The sequence below is a fragment of the Amblyomma mixtum genome, chromosome 1 (genome assembly GCF_055824585.1).
Source record: "Amblyomma mixtum isolate Tamu chromosome 1, ASM5582458v1, whole genome shotgun sequence".
NCBI classification, from domain to species: Eukaryota; Metazoa; Arthropoda; class Arachnida; order Ixodida; family Ixodidae; genus Amblyomma; species Amblyomma mixtum.
In genome coordinates, this window is record NC_143012.1 from 8,395,983 (window position 1) to 8,422,835 (window position 26,853).

General features: G+C 48.8%; 1 protein-coding gene across 5 annotated transcripts in view; it reads left to right on the plus strand.

Annotated features, from left to right (window-relative positions):
- The window catches only part of LOC149365404 (uncharacterized), a 220,182-nt gene that overhangs the window by 145,467 nt on the left and 47,862 nt on the right, over window positions 1-26,853 (plus strand). The window contains exon 1 of one of the 5 annotated variants that reach the window (XM_089542297.1): window positions 25,401-25,591. The exons of the other annotated variants lie outside the window; for them this stretch is intronic. The gene's annotated coding sequence lies outside the window, so the exon portion shown is untranslated. Of the gene's footprint in view, window positions 1-25,400; window positions 25,592-26,853 lie in introns of those variants that run through there. 5 annotated transcript variants of the gene reach the window in all.

The window sequence follows — 26,853 nt, forward strand, 5'->3', positions numbered from 1 at the left end:
GCTGAGTTTGTCGCACGCATCCGCGCTGTCGTCATCGCCTGCAACGATGAGGAGTGTTCCTTGCACAACGGGGCTCGAGGGCAACTCCCGTGCACTTTTCTCTTGACGGCCCGCCGCGGTGGGGCTCAGTGGCCATGGAGGCGACGAGTTCGCGCTTGGAATCCCGGTCAAGACGGATGAAAATTTCGAGGTGAGTCTCGAAAAAGTTCGCCTACCTAGGTTGCAGTTAAACCCTCGGTTGTCGCAAAAACAATGCGGAGTCTTTACTACGCGTGCCTCAAAGCCCGGAGTGTTTTCAGCGCACAAAATCAGATGAGGAGTTTCTTTTTCTTTTAAATACGAAGGCAGGCTGAATAATAGAACTTTTTTTGCACAGAATTCAGTGGAACAAATTATGTCAAATCTTTCTCACGAGGGCTCTGGTCATGTGCTCAAAGCCTTTAGCACTACATCATATATGATAAGGAAACGCCTTGAATGCATGCCGTGCGAGGAGCTGCGAAGATTTCTAAGGTCACCATTCCCGACTTAGCCACATAGGTTTCTTATGCACACATTTTACCTTTCCGCGCTCAAGTACAGCGCACGCCATAGCGCACTTTCTTCATCCTACGTATGTTTCATTTAACGCAAATGCACTGCTTCCAATTCGCCTCAGTACGCGAACAGGCACTACCGTAGTATTAACAATTCGCGACCTTCACACTTCACTCCGGGTAACGGAATCGGCCGCCGACCACAACGTATCGTCGCGTTGCTGGCCTCTCATTCTCTGGCGCAAGGCTGGTTCGTTGAAGTTAGTCTGTTTCTATATTCCCCGTGTGTTAATTATGCACTCAGCGCCCAAAGAGTATCTTGAAAGTTTCGTATGGTGACCTGACAGTCGTCTGTGTGCTGAAGAACTAAACTTTCAGGCTTTGTAGCACCGTAACGTTGTTCGCACTGACGTTGGGTCGATTGTGGGATCTCAGAGAATCCCAGCTTCCATGCTTTGTGCGGTATAGTCCAAGCTGTATACGGCGTTGGCGCTTTGGGGAATGTTCAAAGGGTGCCGCACAATTTCGTGGATAGCCGAAACTTCTAAAGTAGGTAAGATTTCTGAGAGGTTGGACGTTCTTGTTCAGGCTAGACGTGCTATGAAACCCCTATTGCACGTGACAAGAAAGACAGGACGACAAGCGCTCTTATATTTATACCGCCCTTTTGAGGAACAGCGGGCGAGGATATATGTGACACTTGTATTCAAGCTTTCTTGATGTTGGCGCTTGTGTTGCTTTTACCGTCGCCCATATTTGCCCTTTCTGCACCGTGTACGTTGGACGTAAATGCTTGTCAGAACTCATTCAACTTTGTTTTTGTGCGATGAGTTAAGCGCCGCTGAAACAATTAAGGCTTTGTGGGGCGATACCTCGTGAAGTACGTATAGAGTCGTCGCAGAGTAGGGACGTATAACGGCGTAAGACTGTAAAAGTCTAGTGCAAGTTCGGATAAACAATTTCTCGGAAATCGCTGACTGGGAGAGTCATATATGACCCAGCCATTATAACAGGTATGTTTTTTAACATAGAACTCGACACTCCGCTGGGGGTGTCGTGCCTTGCATTCTGTGGTATTCTGTAGACTTACTTAGCGGTGCTTGAGTGGTTGTTCAAGTACAGCCAAAGTGTGTTGGTGAAAACGGGCTAAAATGGTGCCCTGAGGGGACCCAAACACCTGACCTTGATTCCCATGAGCAGGCTTGATACATTTTCTAGCAGAGGAATGCAATAAGATGCACTTTCTTTAATCAGGTTGGGATCAAGCCATGATCGCAAATTTTTGGCATTTTTTTTGTCACAGCGCTGTTTTGTGTTCCACTTGTATGATTATGCCAAAACCCCGGAAAAATCATCTGGTACAGGTCTGTAAAAAGCTGTTTTCAATCTAGCCTTAGCCTCTTGTTTGTGATCAAGTCGCTTTGCGCATTGACAAGTGTGACGAAGCTAGCATGGAGGCTTTTACTAGTGGCCATTTTTAAAATATCTTTCCTTTGTCATCACTAGGTAGTAAAACTAACGTTTTAGGCCCTCTACACCACCGATCACTTTTCACATTTTTATAAAATTCTGCTGAAAACTTTTCCTATACTTAGTGCTTGGTGCATGATGGCCTTAGCTGTATATGTACCATGCATTAAACCCAACACAACACAGCGCAAACGCCTCATTTTGACGCAGCCTAGAGTTCGTACTTAAGTACGATTAAAAACCGTACTTTTTTCTGAGTTGCTAGCTGCACATAATATGCCCGATACTTTCATAGCCTCCGCGGTGGCTCAGTGGTTATGGCGCTCGGCTGCTGATCCGATAGATGCGGGTTCGATCCCGGCCGCGGTGGTCGCATTCCGGTGGAGGCGAAATGCTAGAAGCTCGTGTACTGCGCTTTGTCAGTGCACTTTAAAGAACCCCTGGTGGTCGAAATTAACCGGAGCCCTCCACTACGACGTCACTCATAACCTGAGTTGTTTTGGGACATTACACCCCATAAACCAACCTATCAACGATACTTTATCAATTTACATTTAGGAGTAAGAATATGAATGATTCACCGGCTTGAACGAAGACTTCTTTTTTTCATATTGCCCGTGCCTACCTGAACACACCGTGCCCTTGTAGCGGAATAGCAGCAGCGCGCGTTTACAGTTGCTCCCAGCTTTAAGAGCGAGGGACGTTGCAACACGTGCGCTCTTACTCGTCCCCAACCTCTCAGCTTCTATTTCTTCCCACGTGACAACTTACAGAAATCCTGGAAACCCCAGCGTGACCGTGTCCCTGCTCGCACCCTTTTCTTTTTTTTTTTCTTGCTTCGCGAGATGAGTGCCCGCCATATTTCACGCGTCGCGCTCCGTCGAGGGAAATTGAGCAACGCGTGCTAGAGAAAGCTGCGCGCGAACGCGCGTAACCAGGAGCGCGTTAAATCTTCGCGGAGGTACTCCGAGTGCCACGGCGCCAGGTATGCTCACTTACGCGGTCGCTGTCTCTTCCAAGAAAAGCGTGCAGTACTGCGAAAGCTACAGTGCCGGCCTCACCTGATCGTGGGTCCACAGTCGCAGCAGGAAGATGAGGAATGGGTGGTAAAGAAGTATAGACCTAAAGAGAGGGAAGTTGACCAGGCGCAGTAATATCTGCTTGCGTACGACAGACATGGGGAAGGGGCAAAGGAGTGTTAAAGAAGAGAAGAAAGTCAAGAACATAGGGTTTAGACTATGACAATTTGAAAAGATGATTACGGTGCTCGGTAATGCGACATTTGAGCGCACCAGGCACACTGTCGCAATAAAAGTGATGGTCGATTTGCGTTTTCAGGCCAGTTGCGAATTAGGTGTATCTAACAGTTCGGTTTTCCCTTCGGTTCCGGGGTTCAAATCCAGTCCTCAGAGATGGCAGTTGTTCGGATAGCGACAATGGGTTAATGTTCATATATGCGGCATTGGTAATTCTCTGCATTCATAGATCCCTGGGAGTCTCCCTACCACTCCTGGGAAGGAACATCTGCAAATCATCTCGCGTATATGTGACATTTGCACGGAATCAGGTGCGCAGCTCTCATCACTTGAAAGTGTAACCAACCAAAAAAGAAAGCTAAATGTCCGGGTCGCTCCGAATCCACAGCGGCTACCGCCTGTAGTTTTGAGTCGCACAGTCTTACTAACCGCAGCACCGTCTTGGGCAGAGCAAGTTTCGCTTGGGATAGGGGTGATATCTAGCTGGCGCCGGGATACAGTGTATCTTCGGCTGTCACCCATCGTCTTTGTGATCGTCCTCAGTCCGAGGCACATTCAAAAGCAGCTTCGTGGCTGTTGGCCCTCGTTGGTTGGATGAACGCGAAGTTTTATACTGTATCTTCCACAACGCTGCACTCTTATTCTAAGCGCAGAATGTGCTTCTTCCAGATGCATCGTTACCCGTCGTATGCGCGAGTACGCGTAATGTGAAATGCACGTTCCTTGCCATCTTGCGTCTCGCATTTTTCGTTCATGGTTTTACGGCGGAGACGTCGCGTCGTCCGTGACCTTGGACGTTCCGCTAACAGTGTACAAGCGTCGCGTTCCGCGTGAAATTCAGATGCGTCCCGCCAGCTCCCGTGTACTGGTATACACTCCGTACGCGCTCGCTTGTAATTTCGCCGCGTATAGCGGGATTTTTTCTTGCCGCATTGCTGATGCATCGCATTTTTCGCGATGCTCCTCTTGGAGCCGCCTGCTTCTGACGGCGCCGCCGCCTCTTCTGAGGAATTTCCGCGTCGGTTGCCAGGATGCTACTGGATGCTCCGAGGAACACTATGAGAGGATCTGACATGCTTGCTCTCAAAATAGAGAGGAGGGTTGCGGCGGAATGTTGGTGACGAAGAGTAAAGAAAAGTGGTGTGCTGGCTTTTGCCGCGGGGGAGAGATGTCGCGTATCGCCGATCGCTTCGCGCGCGTCGGGAGAAATAAAAACTGCTGCGCACCAACGGGATGTGCTTGCGTGCGCGCGATTTCGCTGGGCCTTTTCTGGGATTTCTCAACGCGCGCCTGGCCTTGGCGAGTCTTCGAGACTCTGCGTGTGCAGTTCTCATTTGATTTTTTTTTTGTGTGTTTCGCTTTATGAATCTTTATCCGCGCTCCGACGCTGCATCCCTTGAAGGCTCTGCGAAATGTACAGCGAGGAACTGTCACGTCATGCGAATTGCGTCAGTTGGCGCAAATGTACTACGGACCGCTGACGACGCTTTCGCATGACATGCGTTACGACTTTTGTCTGGGGAGTTTATTACGTGAGGAAGCACGCCATGTTTGGTCTTCTTTTTTTTAAATTTGCTTGATGTGCATGAGACACTAAGTTGCTTACTAACGTTGCATGGGCATGTTGGTGCTGCATGACAGTATCAAACAGCTAGCAATGGGCGACGAGCACTTGTGTCATCTCCCGTCTCCCTTTTGTCCTGTTTTCTGCGCTGCTTAAGCATGAACCCATACCAACTTGCCCAGTTTTTCGTTCACGTGTGTCTCGTCGTTTCTTTTCTTGTGTCTCCGTTCAACGTGCGCGGTTCAATCCAGTCTCTAAGTTGCTTTCATTTTATCTTTGTTTAACCCGGAACCGTTACAGACATGAAATAAATTATTGATGTAATGCACTCGCGATGACAGAATGTGTTGAATGTGCTTGTCTCTAACTGAACGGCATCTTTAACCAGTCGGATTTTACATTTCTAGGGGATTCTACTTCTGACATTTCGTTTCGCTCACCATATCGTTCCGTGGCATATGCCGAACGCTAAAGGGCAGTTGCAGGGGTTCGAGATTTCCACCAGCTTAAAGGGGTCAAGTGTGTGAAACTTGCAGGTCATCATCATCAGCCTGACTACGCCCACTGCAGGGCAAAGGCCTCCCCCATGCATCTCTAATTAACCCTCTCCTTTGCCAGCTGCGGCCACCGTATCTCCGCAAACTTCTTAATCTCATCCGCCCGCCTAACTTTCTGCCACCCCCTGCTACGCTTGCCTTCTTCTGAAATGCACTCCGTTATCGTTAAGGACCAGCGGTTATCTCGCGTTCGCATTACATGCCATGCCCAAGCCCACTTCTTCCTCTTGATTTCGACTAGCATGCCATTAACCCGCGTTTGTTCCCTCACCCATTCCGTCCGCTTCCGAACTCTTAACGCTACACCTATCTTTTTGCTTTCCATAGCTCGCTTCGTTTTCCTTAACTTAAGCTGAACCCTTTTAACAGGTAAAGTGTTCCAAGTCCCTTTGGGCTATCATTTAAACTGGTGGCGTAATCGCCAATTAAAATCGCGTGGACCTTCAAAATTAGCAGCCCACAGCGCCAGGTGGGGGGCGCATGATGATGTAAACTCTGGTACCGGTATATCTCCAAGGCATAAACGCTCGCTTTGGAGGAAGAAAACTAACGCCACCGAAGGCAAAGCGCGCGGAGCGTTGTTTGGCAGCATCCAACGACACACGGAGGGTGTGGTTGGCAGCACTGCAAATTTGAAACATTACCGTCCGGGACGTCACGCCGAGCTTCTTCGCACTCCTACCGTGCTCTCAGGAGAAGCCTGAAATTTAATCGTTCATTGCGTCACCATTTTAAATGCTGAAAGAAAAGAAATAATGGCATGTTTTACCTTCGAATTCTTGAATATTGCGGATTTCTCAAACAGGGGTGCAGTTGCTCTATGATCTGTGTTATTTCCAAAGTTTCGCCGCCGCGGTGGCTCAGTGGTTATGGCGCTCGGCTGCTGACCCGGAAGACGTGGGTTCGATCCCGGCCGCGGCAGTCTAGAGGCCCGTGTACTGTGCGATGTCAGTGCACGTTAAAGAACCCCAGGTGGTCGAAATTTCCGGAGCCCTTCACTGCGGCGTCCCTCATAGCCTGAGTTGCTTTGGGACGTTAAACCCCAATAAACCAAACCTATTTCCAAAGCTTCTGCTCTCTCTCTGTGGCTTTGCAACCTATGGTGGCTACAGGCATAGCAGCTTGCAAATTTGCTACGAATACTGTGTACTTACAGGCACCCGAGCCTTCCAGCGAATTAACGACTGCGATGCTTTTATATGCGCCTGCAGAAGAGGAGCAGCAGAACTTCCCGCTATCACTCACGGCTCGCGCCGTCGTGAAAACGAAAGGTTCAGCCCGCCAAACTAGCGGCATTACTAAAGCCTTGCGTGGCCTTCCATGGCACACGCCGCCGTGAAAGTGAAAGTGTTCAGCGCATAGGTCCAGCTCGCCAAACTAGCGGCATTACAAAAGCCCTGCGTGGCCTTCCAAGGCACACGCCGCCGTGAAAGTGGAAGTGTTCTGCGCATAGGTCCAGCTCGCCAAACTAGCGGCATTACTAAAGCCCTGCGTGCCCTTCCATGGCACACGCCGCCGTGAAAGTGAAAGTGTTCAGCGCATAGGTCCAGCTCGCCAAACTAGCGGCATTACTAAAGCCCTGCGTGGCCTTCCATGGCACACGCCGCCGTGAAAGTGAAAGTGTTCAGCGCATAGGTCCAGCTCGCCAAACTAGCGGCATTACAAAAGCCCTGCGTGGCCTTCCATGGCACACGCCGCCGTGAAAGTGGAAGTGTTCTGCGCATAGGTCCAGCTCGCCAAACTAGCGGCATTACAAAAGCCCTGCGTGCCCTTCCATGGCACACGCCGCCGTGAAAGTGGAAGTGTTCTGCGCATAGGTCCAGCTCGCCAAACTAGCGGCATTACAAAAGCCCTGCGTGGCCTTCCATGGCACACGCCGCCGTGAAAGTGGAAGTGTTCTGCGCATAGGTCCAGCTCGCCAAACTAGCGGCATTACTAAAGCCCTGCGTGCCCTTCCATGGCACACGCCGCCGTGAAAGTGAAAGTGTTCAGCGCATAGGTCCAGCTCGCCAAACTAGCGGCGTTACAAAAGCCTTGCGTGGCCTTCCATGGCACACGCCGGCGCGTGGTAAAAATAACCCTAGGGCGTATAGTAAAGGCGGGGGCGAACCCTTGACCGTTTGGCATGCCCACCCGTGTGTAGTATATGCGTGACTCACTCAGCTTAACCGCGAACCGTGTGACCGTGACGTTAGGCGGCGCGCGCGGCTGAGCAGGTAGATAGATGAAGCCTCGGCATCGATGCGTGTGTGCACAGCTATAGCGAATGCTTGCCCATAGCGTAGAGGTGGAAAAGAAAAATAAAGGTAAGGGCGGATAGATGGGCCGCGTCGATGTAGCCGTGCGGTGTTTCCGGCGTAAATGCGCATATATCCGCCGCACGATCGTCTCGCGCCGGGGAGCACGCGACCTTGGCTGCGACCTTGCCGCGGCCGCCTTGCCTCGTCCCGCATAGCGGCGGCCGTGTGTCCCCGTGACCGCCGTGCAGTTGCTTTCCCCCCATCGCGCCCCGTACAGTGCCACGTGCCGTACCCCATCCCTCGCCAAGAGCTTTGCATTGTTATATACCCTTCAGTGAATAGTGCATTGTAGAAATGGGCCCGTCAACTATTGCTGTACACTATTGGGCTTGCCGGTGCAACAGATCGATCGAAAGCGGCGCAACATGCAGTGAAGCATATGGACGACGCTCTGTTCAGTTACCTGTTTATATGCCAGATGTGACATAATAGAAGAAAAGGTATCACGCTGTCGGTGGAGGCCCAACCCACAAAACTTGCGTCTTCGCCTTTGCGTCTTCGTCTTGATGCCTTGCTCTGTTCCTGGTACACCTGACGAGCTGTTGAGGTGTTGTTGCAAAGCGGCAGTATACCCTGGATCTATGACGTCACTACTCACAGAGGCGGAATAATGTGGACATTTTTATTTGGTTATTTGATTGATTGACTCTACGCAGTCAAACACGACTGTTCAGATGTTTGGGGCGCTTTTTTCAGCGTGGATAGATAGCATTACGTTGTAATTTCTATGATCCATTTCGCAAGCATGTAAAATTGGTCGTAGCCGCGACGGAGAGGTATTATTGATGAGAGATTTTGATAGGCAAACGAAAATTTCTTCCCTGTGCAGGGGAACTGCATGACGGGTTTGGCATTCCATGTTACATTATTTCTCGTAGGAGGCATTGGCAAAGAAGCAGATATTGAATTGTGAACACTTAAGGATTAATTTCAGCAGGGCTTGAATTACAAATGAGCTACTGGAAGGAGCCGCGGTGCCAAATTCAAGAAGCTGAAGAAACGTGTAGCTCTTGTCACACACCGCCATTAATCACACTTATTCGGCACCGCGTCTTTTTGTCGGTCCAAGAGGAAAAACTGCATCGTTTGGCTTTCGAGTTGCGCGTATACCTAAGAGAAAGCACAAATAACACTTGGGTAGCTCTAAATGTGCATAATTTGTGCTCTTTGTCGTCTCGCATATGTCTTCATAATTTTCAAGACGCGCACATAAAATAAAGAAGGAATGCGCGCTAACATTTGATACGGGCTTGAGCTTTGAAGGCCGTGTGCAGGACGCCTCTGGCTATTCTCCTTATTTTCCTTGGCTTCATTCATTCATTTCCCTCACTCCTTCGTATATATATATATATATATATATATATATATATATATATATTTTGTCGCCGGGAAGCACCTGCGCGGAGAAAGGAAGAGGCGAATGCCAAGGTCGCCATCACCGTCTTTCTTAGGCCAAGCGCGGTGGAAGGTCGCCCATGCAAGCTCGATTCGACTGAATGTTGTGTGCGCGAACGCTCGGGTGAGAGGAGAGCCTCCGGTGAGACCCGACCCTTTCATGCATGTATTCATCCGCCGATGCTTGTCATAAGGACGCCCCCATTCACCTTCCATTTCCGCCGCGCCTTCGAAATCGCAACGTCCGCCACTGGCGTTCCGGAGGCGTTCGGGGCAGGAAGCGGTGGTGGTGTCGTCGTGTGTGCGTATACGTGGTGTCGATCCTGCCGCTGACGACGGGTATGCCAATTTGTGGCCATGTGTGCGTCCTTGCCTGCCTTGCGCTTGTTGAGGGCAGAAAACAAGGCGCGGAGGGGCTAGCAGAGTAAGCGTTTCAATGAGCCATACCGGTCTCCAGGGCTGCGTACTATATTTGTTTGTTTATTTTTTTATTTTACAATCCTTCTCTTCTTTAAATGAGCAGTTGAGACTGGCCACGAATTTTATGCTATTGGCAGAGTGCACAATTTTGAAGTTCGTTTTTGCAGGCAATTTAGACGCGCTTTTATTATTTCATGACGGTCACTCCTGGTTGTTTAATGCCCATCGCTTATAATTTTCTCTATCGTCCAGTTCCACTTTCTGGCGCTCTTTAGCCTCAGATGACCTTGCACTAATAAATACCATTATTAATCATTATCGCTCTTTTAGAAATAGAAATTTCTTACTGCTATACTAGGGGACAACTTTTCTTGACAATGCTGCAGAGGCTAGGCAGGAAATGGGTGGAGACGAGCTTTTCTCCCCGTGCGAAGGGATGAAAGGGTGAAGCTCCGGAGCTGAATAATAAACATGGCACGGGGAGAAAGCCCGCCTCCTTTCTTTTTCTGCCTAGCCTCTCTACTGCATTGCGAACAAAAATTGTTCCCTGGTAGACTACCACCATCAGCACCACCACTACCACCACCACCGCCACCACATCTAGAACTTCATGGATGCTGCAAGTACGTCACTATGCTGCTCGACATCAGTGTATAGGTTCTAGGGACGGTTCATTAAGGCTGTACGCCGAAGAGCACGTGTTATTCAGACGGCTATACGCTTCCGTCTGGCTGGAACCGTACAATTGTCGTCCGTGAGAAGCGCGAGTTAGATAAGCCCCCGCTCTCCTGTAGTCGTAAAAGACCGCCCTGGCGAGGCTTTCCGCTGCGCGTCGGACTCGATGTGAAACAAAGACGCGGCGGCGCGGAGGTGTATCCTCTGTTTTTTCGCCGGTCCGCTTACGTAAGCCGCGCGCACACGGAGGTCACACACTTACACGCCGTCGTCGTGGCGGTGTTGTTCGGTTTCCGATTGGCCTTGAGGAAGGCGCCGTACGCTTTATACCGATGGCGAACAGATTAGACCACGTGATTTACGCTGCAGATGTTATACGAGGGAAGGAGGGGGAGTTAAATGTTAACGGGCGGTGCTTGTGGGGTGTTCAACACATTGCCTCATCGCTGATGGGAGTCAAGATTAAGGAAGGTGGGCGGGTACACTCGAAGCTATAAAATTATGCGAGACGGCCTGCCGTGAACGGCGGTAACTCGTGGCGTCACCTTTGCTCCCCCCTTGTGCCCACAGGTGAAAGGAAGACGGTTCTAAGACGTCCACTGAATTTTCCACGAGAAAAGGCATCAGAAGCAAAGTGCATTTTGTAAATTTTTTTTTTATAAATATTGATGTCCAAGAGAAGCAGTGTGTGTGTTTTTTTTTTGGTATCTTTATCACTTCCGGCAGGGCGTGACCTTGGTGACGAGAGTATCGCACGAAGGCCTTCGTGTGCTCCCAGTTGTGTTCAAGTAGGGCGCTGTTAAGAAACACGCGGGTTTCACCGACCAGGGGCGTCGTTCGAAGTTTCGGGAGTTAGCGTGCGAGGTGTAACGTGTGACAAGGTTACGTGTTCCAGCTGAAGCAGGCTCCACTGATGCTTACTCGTATGATTCTGTCTTTCATTAAAGAACTTCTGTCTCTCTACTCTTATAAATTTCAACCCTTTATATACTGCAGCAGGACATATGCATCCTTCTCTACGTGCTACGTTATTGATCTTTCTCTTGCATCACTCCGTGAATCACTGTATCAGCGGGACATGATAGTAGAAAGACGGACACCATTGCGAATGGAAGTGAAAGAAGGTTATGGCGTACCATGGTGGTATTGCGGAATGTTGACGTGTCTTGCCCTGGGCTTTGACAAAGGAAATTGCCCTTGTCGAAAACTTTGGCACCAGACTTGGACTAGCGTTGTTCATTACTACTTCGCCTAAACCATATTAGGTGGAGGAGGTTTCTAGAAGAGGAAAGCGCGGTATCTGTCACTCCAGGTAGACACCCGAACCACGCCTTGAGGAAAAGAGTGAAAGGGCTGAAAAGGGAGAGATATGTAAGGCAAGGCAGCGATGTTCCATTCGGTAATTTTTTTTTGTTTTCCGGAGAACTTTAGGAGTAAAATTGGGAGCAAAGAAAGGGAACCTTTTCAGCATTCAAGGAATATTGTGAACCAAAATCTTGCTTTAATTATGGCCTTTCCCAGCGGCTGCGGGGGAAAAGGGTCAGGAATATGGATTTTTCCGGTCTGCTCAAGGAATTTTCGGCTACAGCCTGAAACATCACCCAGGTTGGGGCGGTCGTCGGTCGGCAGACTCTGCAAATCAAAATTAAATTAAATTAAATGGTTTCTGAGGAACGGAAATGGAGCAGTATCTGTCTCACACATCTCGGCGGACACCTGAACCGCGCCGTAAGGGAAGCGAGGAAGGTAGGAGTGAAAGAAGAAAGAGGTGCCGTATTGGAGGACTCCGGAATAATTTCGATCACCTGGGGATCTTTAACGTGCACTGATATCGCACAACACACGTTTGCGTTTCGCCTCCATCGAAACACGGCCGCCGAGGTCGGGTTCGAGCCCGAGTACCCCGGCTCGGTATATGACCGCCTTACCACTGAGCCACCGCGGGGGGTCTATGCAGATCCTCAGCTTTTGCATATTCGCAGCCATTTTTCTGCCGCGGTATATGTGTGCCACGTGATACAGCGACCCGCGAATTCTCGTGCGCTCCACACCGCAGCCGCTGGACGGCACTGCGAGCAGCGCCGGAGCCATTCTTACGTGCGCGTCATTCATCACCGCGCACACGTCGGCATAAGTGCGTATGGGCTCTGCCGCGCTGCTCGCTGCTTGACATAATGCTTGGCAGAAACCATCATTATACGGGACACCTCGTCTCTGCGCGCTTCTTATCCCAGCGCACTGGGGCGCCTGAAAAGCAGCGGTGGCTTCGCTACTTCGAATGGCCAGCACCGCCTGCACCGCCTGCGGTCGTTGTGCTCGATTCCGTGAGCTTGGCGCGCCGCATGTGAATGCTGGCGCTATCGTTGCGAGTCTGAAACCTAGATTTCTCGGGGATACCTTTGCAGTGACCGCGCTGTCGAGTTCACTTCGGCGTATCGAGGAAACCGAATGTCTCGAGTAGGCAAATGCCTGAAGGTGCTCCTCCGTGCTGTCCACTTTTTCGCCCCAAAACGTACTGTCCATTTCTCTGCCTTAACGTACTGTACGAGGTCGCGGTTTCTTTTCTTCTCGAACATGTCGGGAAGGGTTTCGAGAAATTGAGTCATCCATCCAGCGAGATGAGGAAAGCAAAATGGATGCTGCGCGTACGAAGACCAGCCCGCTACGCCTATATGGGAGTAAAAAGAGAGTTAGCTGTCCTCTAGAGCGCACCCCTTTTATACTTTTTTTTTTGTTGCATACTGAAATCTATCCTCAAATCAGTTGTATATGGTAAGGCACGAAATGAAGGTAGTAGTGTTTTTGATCTGTTAGACATGCCTGACTTCTCTCACCTTTTTTCCGAATCAGTAGTGTTTAAGCATATCTGGACAAGCGATTTTTGTACACACTACATTCCGGTCAAAGATCTGAGAACTCGTGATCGTTTTCTCGTCCCTAGAGTCCGAACTCGATACGGCCAGCGTCTGCGAAAACATTATGTTCCTTCTGTGCTCAGCCGGTTACCTAAAGAAATGTTTTCTGCTAACTCCAAAAAAATAGTGAAAGCTTTTCTTCAGAAACTTCGTTGTTAGTTCCAGCATTCTGTTATGGTTCTGTGATTTTACGTGTTCTTTATTTTGCCGTTTGTTCCATTTTTTACTCCGCTCTTTGAATTTATTTTACTTAGCCCCCACTTTTTCTTTCTGTTTTTTGGCACTTTGTGTGTTCGGTGCATGAGGTGTGTGCCGTCTGCTGCCGGGCGCTGCCTCAAGCCTTCTAAGGCTTTGGCAGGCCCGCATTTGTATTGGAATGAATAAATAAAAATATATTATTATTATTATTATTATTATTATTATTATTATTATTATTATTATTATTATTATTATTATTATTATATAAAAGTGAGTGCGCTAGAGGACAGTTTAATCCCTTATTTTACTCCTTTAGGATTAGAACGTGCTTTCATGTGCAGCGAGACCTGCCTGACGAACAGGGCCAGCGGCATGAAGTGCCCAAGAGCAGCACAGCGAAACGGATGGGGATCGCTGTACTAATAAGTACCGATCACTTACTTGTAGTGCATATAAAGTTGCCTGTGTGGAGAACTAGGTCATGCCTTGTTTAGTTTTGTTTGCGTTCTGGAGCTTTCCTGGGTTAGTTATGTCAGGCGCGCACGATAGACCGCTCACACGTCACGTATACCATGGCTCACCGAGAACGACAATTTGGCTTTGTTGAGTGACGCGTCAGTGGGGAGTGAGGTGTCCATGCTTTGTTCATTTTGTAGGTGGAGCGGCGTCTTTATGTAATTTACGCCTGTGGGATGGTGGGGGATTTCATGAAGGAAGTCATACGGCAGCCACTGCAGGGGAAAGTTTCGAAACAAATATACAAAAGAAATAAATAAAATACTTTTTGAGTCATTTTTCTTTGTATATTTTCTTTGAGTCATTTTTCTTTGTGTATTTGTCGTCTCCTAGCGTAGTGCACGTCTTTTCTATCGCACAGGCGCACTCTATTACACACCTCAAAAGTAGAGCAGCCAGGGACACCTTGCGGAGAAGCGCGCTACACTGGACAGTAAAGGCTATTGTGTACAGCTATTCCCCTGTTTCTGCTGGCTATGCAGGCGACACAGAACTGGTGGCCCTCACCAATTCCGCCTTCAGTAAACCATTGTACACTTTGTTCCCTTAGTGTATTCCAATGTCGAGCTTGCGCTTCGAGATTGGTAAAATACGAACACATATGCGTGCGTTGTTCTGGAATGCTTTGCAGGTTAACGTGAGGTATACTGGTAGAGACGGTGATAGTACAGTGGTTTTAACTCAGACCGTGACGTTCTTACTGCCGACCAGTCACTACCAGCCTCACGTTTGCGCGTATAGCATCTGCGAGAATCTTTGTCGTCGCCGAACTAACTGCCTCAGTCGAAGCGAAATCGGCTGCGCCACGCATACCCCGCCCTATAAACACACTGAGACGATCCGGCGCCTGTAGGGCACTCCGATGGTATCGATAAACTGTCTACAGAGCGGCGCGTAGTCGCTGCGTTGATTTTCCGTGGAGGTGCCATAGCGACGATTTCGTAACATTGTCGACATACGCTCGCATCAGAAAGAACAAAGGATCGGATCCATCGAGACTGGCGGTTCCAATCGTTTTTTTTTTTTGCACTCCTCGCGCTGACTGCGTGACCCCATGACTTGCTGCGCGCTGGGTTGCAGTGCGGTGACGTGAACCGATGGTGTCGGGTCAGGCGATCGATCATCTGCTTCCAATACTTATCGGCCCCCCTTCGTCGGCGTAACAACTCCCGGCTGACCAGCTTTGCGTCCCGGTTTTTCGAACGGGAACGGACCGAGCTCGCGGGTTACGGGGTGGCGACAGCGAAAGTTGTTGACGTATAGCTAGAAGCGACGAGGTACAACTCGCGGGCTACTTCCTTCCTTTCTTTCTTTTTCCGCCTTTCTTTTCTTTCTTCCTCCTCCTTTCTTTTCTTTCTTCATAGTTTCCTGCTTTCTTTCTTTCTTTCTTTCTTTCTTTCTTTCTTTCTTTCTTTCTTTCTTTCTTTCTTTCTTTCTTTCTTTCTTTCTTTCTTTCTTTCTTTCTCTCTTCCCTCCTTTCTTTCTTTCTTCCTTTCTTTCTTTCTTTCTTTCTTTCTTTCCTTCTTGCCCTCTTTCTTCCTCTCTTTCTTTCTTCCTTTCTTTCTTTCTCTTGCGTCCCTTATATTTTCGTCTTTTTTCTTCTTCGGTTTTTCACCTCGTCCGCTTCTTCGTGCCGTCTGTGAGTGCGCCATTGGGCCTTCCTCAATCCATAACTGTCACTGCAGTTTGCAGTCGCTCGCGTGTTGACCGGCGCTTTTGACCAACTCGAAGATTTAGCAGAGTGTACCGGACTACGTAGCAGAGTGGCGGACAACGTAGCATTGTAGCAGAATATGTAGCAAAGTACAGGCGACAAGACGTCCTGAGTTTCACTCGTCGAACCGGCCAGGCACTTGAGAATGAAAGGACAAGCGTTAGCTTTCTTGCAGAACCCTTGCAAGAATGTTAGTTGCTGCCATTTCAACCCCAACTAAATATCAGTGCAATGAAATCAATAGAAATTCTATGCGATCTTTTGGCGTACTTCACGAGTAACACATATAATCGTAGAACAAAGTGTGCTGTTCGTAACTATGCTGCGTCAGCTCTGCATGGTTCATTGAACGAACAAGGTGGAGCGATTCTTGACTCAGTTCGACGAAAGTTCATCTGATGATACATGAAGGCCACCGAGGACCATTCGATACGGACAACATCGCAATACTAGCTAGAACCACGCTGTTACTTTGGGAAGGAGAAAAAGATAATCGTCTTATATTTTGTTGCAATCACGAATGCTACGAACGAAGTCGTATGTCATAGTCTGAAAAGACTGTGACATAATCAGCCAAAATCTGCCAATCCTTGTATCTTGTACTCACTGTTACATTCAAATTTGTCCATTCCACCCCTGTAATAGTCCCTCTGGGACTGACAGTAGGAATAAATGAAATGAAACGAATGAAATGAGGGAAGCACGGTTAAATGATCGCTCTGTCATTTCGTCACGTTTGTTTCATTACCTTGAAGACATCGCAAAAGGGGCGAGTAGATGTTAAGTTGCATAACTCGACTCGCCTATTCGAACAGGCAGCTATGTTGGACCGCCTCCATACCACACCTCTAACAGCGGTGCGTGTTTGAAGGTACAAAACTAACACAAAACTTTCTCATGAAATTGTCAAAACGTTTTTGATGTAGGCCTATTACTTCAAAGTTTTTTTCTGCGACTGCAGTTATGAGCAAACAGCGCCTCTCTCGTCATGTCTCTCTGTGTGCTGATCTGAAAAAAAGTAGCGCTGAATTACTTTTCTAGAAAAATGCGTCACCAACTACCCCCGTAACGTGCTTTATTAAGTTTGTCGAAGCGCGCATGTTTCGCCCAATTCACCGCAAATAACGCTCGCAACTTAGCTTTAGCAGAGTAGCCTCTTTCGTTCGGCCAAATTTTACGCGTGCATAGATGACATCGTCTCTTTGTAACGCGCTGAGGTTTATAGCTAGTCGTTATCGAAGTAAGGTGGCAGGTACAACGCGTTAATCAACGAAGCCTTCTGTTAGCTGATGCCGATCTAGCGAAACTTAGACTCGTGGCGATGATATATGGCGAGTATTATATGGGCAACAAAAGAAAATGCGCCGACGTGATTGACAGGTCTAGTGCTTTACAAACAACAAGGGACAGCGCGCACTATTGCGATGCAGCCAGGGCTAGTCTTGTCATTTACGAGCCCATAACACCAGGTGCGCCAAATGTGTGCTATGCACTGAACATTTCAGGAGGAGCCCTAACATAAGGCAGACGCTTGGGCTTGTTGGTGCATGATATGAAGAGATATATAGCGCGACCAAGGCACGGAAAGATAGGGTGCACATATGCAGTGTTAATTGCCAACAGTGGTTTATTGCACAAAGGAAAGGTGCTTTTTATGTCAAAGATTGAGTCTGAAAAATTATAGTAACCAATACCTCCCAGGTACGCCAGTTCCTTTGATAACAGTGCCACGTATCAAAAGAATCAGCCACATATCAGCCAAAGGTTGCACGGTAACCTTTGGCTAGATGCGAATAACGTGTTGTACCTTTCGTATTGTAGCTACTTTTGCGTAGCACAGCAGGTACATCAAGATCAACAACACCATCCACCTTAAGAAATGAAGGAGTAGGGGGCAGGGGGAGTTATTTCTCTCTACCCTCCCCTTCGTTTCCTCTCTCCAACCAGCCCGCTCAGCGACTGCAGCGGTCAAATTCAAAGTGGCCTGACCACTTTCGCATTGCACTGCGCGTATATAAAACCCTTTCGGGCGCGGCGCTTGTTCAGGCGCGCCCCAGTGCGGGCGGCTGCGTGCGCGTTGGCTTTCCGCCGTTCCTTGTTTGCGTTGCCGCCCTCTACTCGTTTATATACGGCCCCCTGTCTATATATCTCTCTCTCCCTTTCCTTCCTGCTCTGTTTGGCTTAACCGCCGCCATGTTCAGGGTCGTGTGTGGCGCGTGGGCGTGGGTTGCGTGTCCGTGCCTGATTAGCCCTCGCATGCGTATGCACGGTGTACTGAGGAGCACCACCCACGGCGACGAACTATGCGCGCGCTGTTAAAATATAGCCAACAAACCTCGTAGACAGCAGTGCTGTTTAACTCCTCCCGCATCTTCCGGGACGGCTTGGCCTCGACATCCTTTTGGATTTGTATAAGCACCTCCGTTTTTTATTCTCTCACGCTTCGTTAATCCTTTGCTCAGATTTACTGAGGCTTGTCCTTAGCATATTTGACTCGTCGGCCATCGGTCGTCGTGTCAGGTCTATGAAATGCAGCTGAGACTCCTTCTTATCAACAGTTCTTGACCAGCGGAAGGTGATAGCTTTGCCACCTTCCTTTGCTCACAGGTCCGGACCTCATTTCATTTTTTTTTTTCATTTGACGCGCGTCATTACACATCAGCGTACATCCGCGCTGTCCGTATGTGATATTGCTCTCCATTCTCCACGGTGTGACACGAAAGAACCCCGACGTGGGGGTGCTTCTTCACGTATGGCCGAGATGCCCAGCGGCGGGGTGGCGGTCAGCTGACGGTGACGTATAGTGAGGTCGACGCAAGGAGTCTTCCTCGCGCGCGTCGCAATCGACACAAATCGCGCCAACACCTTTGCCCTTGGTTGCGTGGTACACGTGCTAGAAAGAAACCCCGACATAACTAACCCGGCGAAGACGCAGGCGGCGGCCGACCCACGCCACTGCGCAACCTACTGCCTTGTCCGAATCCAGTCACCGCATTACTGTTCCTGTCATGGGCGGCGCGCATTTCCATGCCGGCACCGATGCTTGGAATGCGTTCGCTTGCCGCTGTTCGTGTTCACGACTAGAATGCCGCTTTCTTTTTTCTTTCTTTGGTCTTCGTTTTTTTTTTGCCTTCGTTTTGTTAGTGTTGCTTGCGGCTTGGACCGTCCGGGCAGCCGGATCTGGGGAATGATTTGCGATTGCATCGGATATGCAGTCCCGTTCATAGTCGGTAGAACCGAGCGCTGCCGGCCCTCGTCGTCTCCCGAAAGGTCCGCGTCGCCTGTAATGACGTAAATATGCGGGGTGTATGCATATATTTTATACGTATAGCGGCAGCGTCGTACTAAGGAGCGTTCCGTATTGCGTGTGTGGGTCCAGCCGTGTTCGTTAACGCGCCTACGTCGAAAGGCGTCGATCAGATCTGCGCACGTTTTTTTGCAAACCAAATTACTCACTCGGCGCATTAGTCGAACGCTGTAAGACTACGCAGAGAGGACTGTCGCGTTTGTAAAGGAGGTAAGGAGAAGGACAAGGGAGGGGGGGGGGGGGGGGGGGGGGGGGGGGGGGATCGCCTTGGTCACGACTACAGCACTTTCGTTGCCGCGTGGCTTTCACCACGTGCTTTCTTTCAGTTCCGTTCTTTCTTTTATCCATCTTGCGTTCTGCGGCGCCTCTTTTAACTTTGTCTCGAGAACGTACGTCCCTTCTGCCGCGTCTTCCTTCTTCAAGGCAGTCGCTGCTTTATTTTCTTTCTTCCACTTCCTTTTGTTTTGTTTGTGTTTCACTCCGCTTTTTTTTTTTTTCTAACGACAACACTACGCCAAGTCCCTTTGACGGAGGCTCGGCTCTTTGAGAAGCAGCTGGCAGTTAGGCCTAAAGAGTAGAAAAAATATACGTAAAGAAACGGTCAGCTTGTTCTGTGTGTCCTCCGTAGAGCTTTCTTCCAGGAAACACCGTGGATCGCTTTTAAAGGTGCGACACAGAGTCGTAGAGTGAAAGAAAGGCAGTGATGGCAGCGGTTGTGTACGACTCTATGTGCGAGTGGAAGGAATTGCTAAGCCTCACGGACGCAGAGCTGTATTACCGGCCGTGGAACGACGTCTTTCTCTCTCGTCTCAAAGTAAAGCTTCAGCTGTTTAGAGGAAAGTTACCGGTGATGCTCTCTTGAAGGCCGGCTTGCTCTAAAACCGCTCTACACCCTTTAGCTTTACACCCTTTGGCTTTATATCTTTTATACCTTTACAAGAAGGCTTTACGGCTTTTCTCAAGGGATCTGCGCCCCTTTCAGAGCCTTTGGATTTTGGGAGGTACGTTCGGTTCGCCGAGTACTGCGAGAGACGGTAATCTGTGTGTCCGTTTGGCTGTGAAGCTTTGTGGCGTTTTTTTTTTTTTTTATCACTGCCGGCTTGCGGCCTAATCGCTTCATGACACGAGGCAAGTTGCCTATCTTGCGTTCGCTAGACGCGACCCGATCGCTCTGGGACGATCGCGCTCGACTGGTTTTGTGATATCCTGGATTGGTCGCGGCATTCTAAGCACGACCGCCGAGTGAATTGGCCCTTATCTATCATCACAGAGTGAATAAGGGAGGGGAGTGCCTTAATGTGCTTGCCATCATTTCGACAAGATACCTTTTCTGCGTCTGGGAGAAGTCCTGTTGTCGAAACGTTGCAAGCACCCTGGGGCTTTCCCCTCCCTTGCTCACTTTGTGATAATGAAGAACCGTCTGACCAAACTCTCTCTACCATGGCTCTTATCTAATCTTTGTGTGCAAATTTCACGTCAGTCAGACGGTCCGTTTTAGTGCTTCGTCAATCTGCCCTTTTGTAGTCCGCGGCTGCTTCCGTGCTTGTCATCACAGCCGCGTGGCAATATATTTGTTTTCGATCCCTCTGTGTCATTTGCACACAGTTACCACGTTCAGTTTTAAGCGAAGCATACTACTTTAGCTACCACTTCAGCCCTTCACCGGGGTTATGCGCCTCCAAATCACGTGATACATGAAGTCATACCACGTGACACGATGACGTCATGACAGTAGAGAAACGGGGGCCCACCTCGCGCCGTCGCTGTGGTTGTGCGCCTCCAAATCACGTGATACATGACGTCACACCACGTGCCACTATGACGTCACGACAGTAGAGAAACGGGGGCCCACCTCGTGCCGTCGCTGTGGTTGTGCGCCTCCAAATCACGTGATACATGACGTCACACCACGTGACACGATGACGTCACGACAGTGGAGAAACGGGGGCCCACCTCGCGCCGTCGCTGTGGTTGTGCGTCTCCAAATTACGCGACACGATGATGCTTCGCATTCTCCAGGCTTAACCAAGTTAAGCCTCAGCCATTTTATTCGCACAATATTGCTAGAAGTAAAGTTTTGAGACAGTAAACCGAAATCTCGTTGTGTCAAGTTCAGATCCTTTAGCTGCGTATATAGCTAGGCTTGCGTTTTTTATCTGAAGCGCCTGTCGATGGCGTTCTATTGAAATGATAGCGTGCTTTGCTTATTTAACGTTGCAGCGTTTCATTGCTGTTACAGCTAAATCTGTAAGGAGCGTTGTTATCGGCCGCAACTGCCCATGATATGCACATGGCCAACACATGGTCGCCACGTGGCTCGCGCGGGTTCAACCTCCGGCACCATGTGATGCGCATGTGTTCAGCATGCCATCACCACATATTTTACACATGTTCAACACGTCGTTACATCATGGTCGCGCATGTTCAACTGTTGCTGGTAGGTTCCTCCCTGGCTAATCTCATTGGCTCCAGATACCTGGCAGCACCTGGTTGCAGGCGGCCGATTACCACAACAGCGAAATCCCAGCAATCAAATCCCGTAGATTTATACTTTGTTCTAGTTCTCTCTCCGTCGTTCTTGATGTAACAGGTGGCCGTGTTTGAGCGTCGTATACGTTTTCACATTGAGGAAGCAGGTCACTAGTATATATATATAGCCTTTATAGCGCATATTAGCCCTGCCTACGTATGTGCCATAAAACGCAAGACGAGAGTACACATCTAGCATCGCGTAAAGACTGCAGCGTACATTTTTGCACGGTTTATTTTCTACAAGGCAACTAAGCCTCACAGAGAGTCACTGCGCGTCTCGTGGGCTCGTAAAAACACCCTTGCGTGATCGCAACTGCAAAAAATAAAAATAAATAAAAGGTAGCTTGCTGCTGCGGCTGAACCTTTATGTGCACCGACGGTGGCGTGCGCACCGCGTCGTTAATTATTATCCTTTAGGAACAATTTCTCGTTGCCTTGATTTTCGTACCTGCCATCCTCTATTTTCGTGCGCGACCCGGATCAGCAGCAATACAGGCGATAGAGCGTTTTAGTGTATCAATAGAAGCAACACAGGCGGGCGCATTTGCACGATGTATACCACTGCGCTGGCCCAGTGCTGAGCTCGCTGGCGGATCGCGGTTAGCGCGACGCTAAAACTCTCTAATAAAGCACTACAGCTGACTCTACGCTCGTGCACGCGACGTTTTCAACTTTTCCGTTACGAGTTTCGTCGAAAAGTGGTTCGCTTTAAAACCCCACTGTATCGCGTGTCCCGGCGTTCGCGACGATTTTTCCAAGCCTTTCCGTCTAAACCGCTATGTGCCGCGGATAATTCCACCTGCTGTATCGCAGCTGGGGAGGGAGTAATTTTGGAGTAAATTACGAGCTGAAGGAGAGCGTTATAAACCGCCACCCGTGCTTGGCTGTGAGGCGCGAGCGGTTTTAAGCGGCCCGCACTTTGAACTCGCCGAATAGCTTCTCGCGATGTCGCTATGGCGCGAAAATATACGGGCTATATACTTTATACCGTATATACTTTCAGTGAACTCCTTCAGGGCGGATCGCTGTAGCGGAGAGTAATTGGCTCCAGTTTAATTATGAAGTGCCCCCCCCACCTTTCAGCCTTCGCAATGCTCCCGAATGCGGTGATCTTTTTCCGCCGGGATTTTGTGACTTCGCTTTGTGCTTCGTACGCGTTTGCAAGTATTCGGAAATAGGTTTTCTCACCCGCTATGATTTTTCTCGGTTTATAGCTCGTTTCTTATATCTCTAAAGTCGTCGACGGCTGTTCTTAATTGGATTGAATAATTTTATAACGTTAGCTCCTATTTTTACTCTCCATATAAATCTGTTCGGAAAAGTGCATGTTTAAACGGAGCGGTGAACCTGAAGCGCGGCTGTCTAGACTCTCAACGTTCAGGGTTTCGCGTTAGATGTCTGTCATTTGTGACGTTGTTTACGGCGTGGAGGGGAGAAATAATTTCGAGATCACGCGCGCTTGATGGCGGGTTAGAAACACTTGCGTTGGTGCTATGGATGACTTACCTAGCGGAAAATAAATGACTGCTAGAGTTATTGCGCTTTTTTTTTCCTTTATGCGGCTTTCCATTGTTCTATTCTTAGCCCCTTGTTGGCTAATACAAGGGGCTTCTACCCCTCCGCTGTCGTTCAATGACTCTGGCTATCTATACCGGCCGCCGAGGCCGTATTTCGGTGGAGGCGAAATACAAACTGCTCCCCTGTGTGTGCGATGTCGGCACACGTTAGGTGTAAATCATTCCAGAGCCCTCCATTACGGCGTCCCTCATGTGTCGCTGCGGGACGTTAGGCGCGACAATTCAAATTTGAAATCAAGGAGCTAGCTATTAAGGAATGCGGATTAAGGAATGCGGATTAAGGAACACGGAATAATTGCGACAGACAAGAACGGTTAATCGCATAACTTAACCACAATCCAATGCACTTCTTCAGCCTATATATTATGTAGGCGTGGAAGGTACACCATACTGTGGAAATTCGGTATTCGGACAGGTATTACTGAAGAAAACAGTACGCATTTCCATGGCACTTAATATCCGAAAATGTTACCTCGTTATGAAAAGAGCGACTGAAGACTGTCACGCGCGCGTCTCGCTCACGCTTTAAGATGTTTGATAACTTTGCGCGTCCATTTGTTTTCTCGGTAAACAAGATCTGTGTAATTTCAAAATTAGGAATTCAGTCAGTCACACGTGAGGATTTTAGGTGCAAAAAATAATATTAAAAAAAAACATTTAGTAACGGTTCTGTTCTGCCCACCTCTGTTTCTATGCTACGTTGATCGGTGTTTTCCATTACAGCTCATTTGCGAGGCATCGGCTGTTTGTCATGCTCCTGTCTGCCCTGTTCTTTTGTCCGGTATCTCTGGAAAGGTTTCCTGTGGATAGCCTCTCCAGTGCGAGTACAGCATCCTTCGAGTACTCCAACTGTACAGCTTCTCTTACGCAACAATGCCCCTTGAGTGATATCCTGCATCGCTATCTCTTGTGCAAACAGTTCGTTGCGGGTGCAGCATCGTCCACTTGTGTTCCAGGTCTATAAAGGGTCTTGCCGTTATCCCCACATTCTTTAATGCCTCATACTGTCGTTAGCAGACGCGTCGGCAGCTGTGTCGACAGACGCGTCGGCAGCCGTGTCGACAGACACGTCGGCAGATTCGTCCGCCTTTCGGCGTCACTGCTTAAAAGGCTCAAGGTTCCAGCATGAATAAAGGCGCATCTAGTGAATGCATGGGCTTCATAAATAAAATAAAAGGAGTAAAGTCAAGAAAAGGAAAATAAAAAATAAACAGAAATAAAACAAAATAAAAATAGGATGTGAAAATAAAAATAAAAAAACAATAAAATTAAGAAAGGAGCAAAAAATAAATAAAAAATATGCAATATAAAAAGTAAATAAAAACAAACAGTGGCCAGGAAACGCTTTCTCCTTGCAGCACTTTAGAGAGCCAAAGTGCCCCCTGAATTTTTTCGCTTTGCAAATACACACCTGCGCATGTCTGTGTACAGCTCCATTCCTCAGTCCGCAGAGAAGCAACAAGCAGGTGGGCCACTAGGTCACGTGACTTTGTGGCGTCATCACGACCTGCCCCCCGTATTGTAAGAAAACTGCCCACCATTGCAGGTGGCAGTTAAATTAATGATTGGCCGCTCGGGAATAGCAACCTCGGTTGCACAAGGCCCATGTGGGGCAGCACCTGCCATCGCACGGCAGTGGCTTATCGCTTAATCGCTGCACCACTGCGCGAGAAATCGTACGGGGGCTCCAGGGGATCTATGAATGTGAAGTAGAGAATGACTAATTCTGCGTATGTGGGAATCAACCCATTACGGTATCGCGTCATATCCTTAAGGCGGAGGTTAAGTGTCCCCTCAAATTATTAGTTCACAAGCGTCAGTTGTTACTGATTGATTGATTGATTGATTGATTGATTGATTGATTGATTGATTGATTGATTGATTGATTGATTGATTGATTGATTGATTGATTGATTGATTGATTAATCGGTCGGTCGAAACGTTAACTTCGCTAACTTCACCCCTTAACTCGGGCATTCATCTGTTTTCATTTTCACACGAGTTCATCCGTTCTCGTTAACGCACGTATTCTTCCACTCTTTCATTCGCATACTCGTTCGTTCATTCATGGAGATGGATGACCTGTCGCCTCGCACGTCCCCTTACCGCGTGCTTTCAGCTTTCTTCCTTTCTTCGCCTTTCCCGTGCTCGTAGCTCCGGACCTCGGGTGCACCGCTTTCTCTCTCGCTCAACCCCACCTTCAATCTTTCCTCCTCCTGTTCGGGGGAGAAAACACCTGCTCCCTTGTGTCGGCTATTCGCGAACCCCCGCCGTGAACGGACGGACTCTGGGAAATGGAAGCGGCGCATCTTCATCTTGTATGCGCACTCTGGTGGAAGTGAGGTTCGGGAGAGCAGAGGGGAAGGGGGCGGGGAGCTCCGCTCCGAGGTTCTCCGCCGAAGTGTCGTCGGCCTCGGGGCTCGAGAAGACGGACGGCGCTCGCGCCGGCGGTCGCTCGCTCAGTCGGAGTCCGAGCTCTTCGCGCGGCGGGCCCGAGGGACCGCCGTCGTCGTCGCTCGTCGAAGTGCCTGGAATTTTTTTTTTCGTTCATGGTGTCGACGGAGCGTCTCAGGAGACGTCGGCGTACCTTTCTTCCGTAGGATCGCGACGTGTGCGTCTTCTTATCTGGCGGCAATTTGCGAATTGGACTTTGCACAACGTAAGTGGAGGGTTCTTTGCCTCTTTATCTTGTCTGCTTTACTTTTACAGCTCTAGCGCCCTACGCAAAATTTTTGGCGACAAATCAACTGTTCTTTCACAATGTATATTGAGCTGCTCACCCGAGTGCCTCTAACAGTGTACTGCGTCTTAGAATGCTTTTCGCAGCAAAGACATGCAATGAAGTTTTTGTTTGCTTCTTTACGCTATATTGGTCTACTAAACTCTAATATTCCTGTAAATCTCATCGCTATGCGTCCTTCATGCATTGAACTTTGTCATCCCCCTTGTATAGGATATCGCACGTCACCATTTAATGTCTTGTAACATTACTCGTTGATGCACTTTAACCCAAATTCAGTGCTTGTTTTTTTTAATTGTTTTTTTTTTGTTTCTCTTCCTTTACGTCTTTACTTTATTATTTTGTGTGCCTTTCTTCTTCCGTCTTTCTATCCTCAATTCCCTTGCCCACGAAAAGTAGCATGTCAGCTACTTTTTCAAGGCGGCTGAAATGTCTGCTTTTTGATAAAGGGTATCTATCGTTCTATTGCATGTTGGCGGTTTATTTTCTTCTTTTATTTATGTTGTTAACGAAAACAGCCGAACAGTTTATTCGAACACGAGCCGCGGGCTGAGAGCAGCTGCGCGATTGCACGCAGATGAGAATGATTCTATTTGGCGTATTAGTGCTTACAGTATTATGCAATTTTTTAGTGAAACACGCTTAAGCGTAATGGCGTCGTTATTGGGGTGTGCATGTGCAAGTCACGTACGTGCTCAAATTACCGGCTTATTGCATCTTCTTTCACTCAACTTTGGTTCTAAAATGGCGCGTCGTTGGTATGACAGTCCACCTGCTTAAGTACAGAGCTCGTCGTGGTAGCCATCTAAGCAAATCTGAACGGCTTTGATAATCAGCTGCTAAGCCCAAGCTCAAGGAACGTAATCTTGGCCGCGGCAGGCTCATTTCCATGGTGGCGTAACTCAAAAACGCTCTTGTTCTGTGCAATCTAAGCGCACCTTAAAGAGCTCCGGATAGCCGTAATTAATCCGAAGGCCTCCACAAAGACGTTCCTCGAAGCCCACACGTAGCTTTGTGACGCCATATCCCGCGTACCGTGCCTTTAACCTGCTTCGGGGAGCGTCTAGCACATGCTCCAGTTGGTGCAGAACAGCGATTAGCACAGCACCATCGCCTTTCGTTACTGGCGAACATCATGCTGCACGATCCTCACCCTTCTCCCTGCACCCCGTTTCGACCAC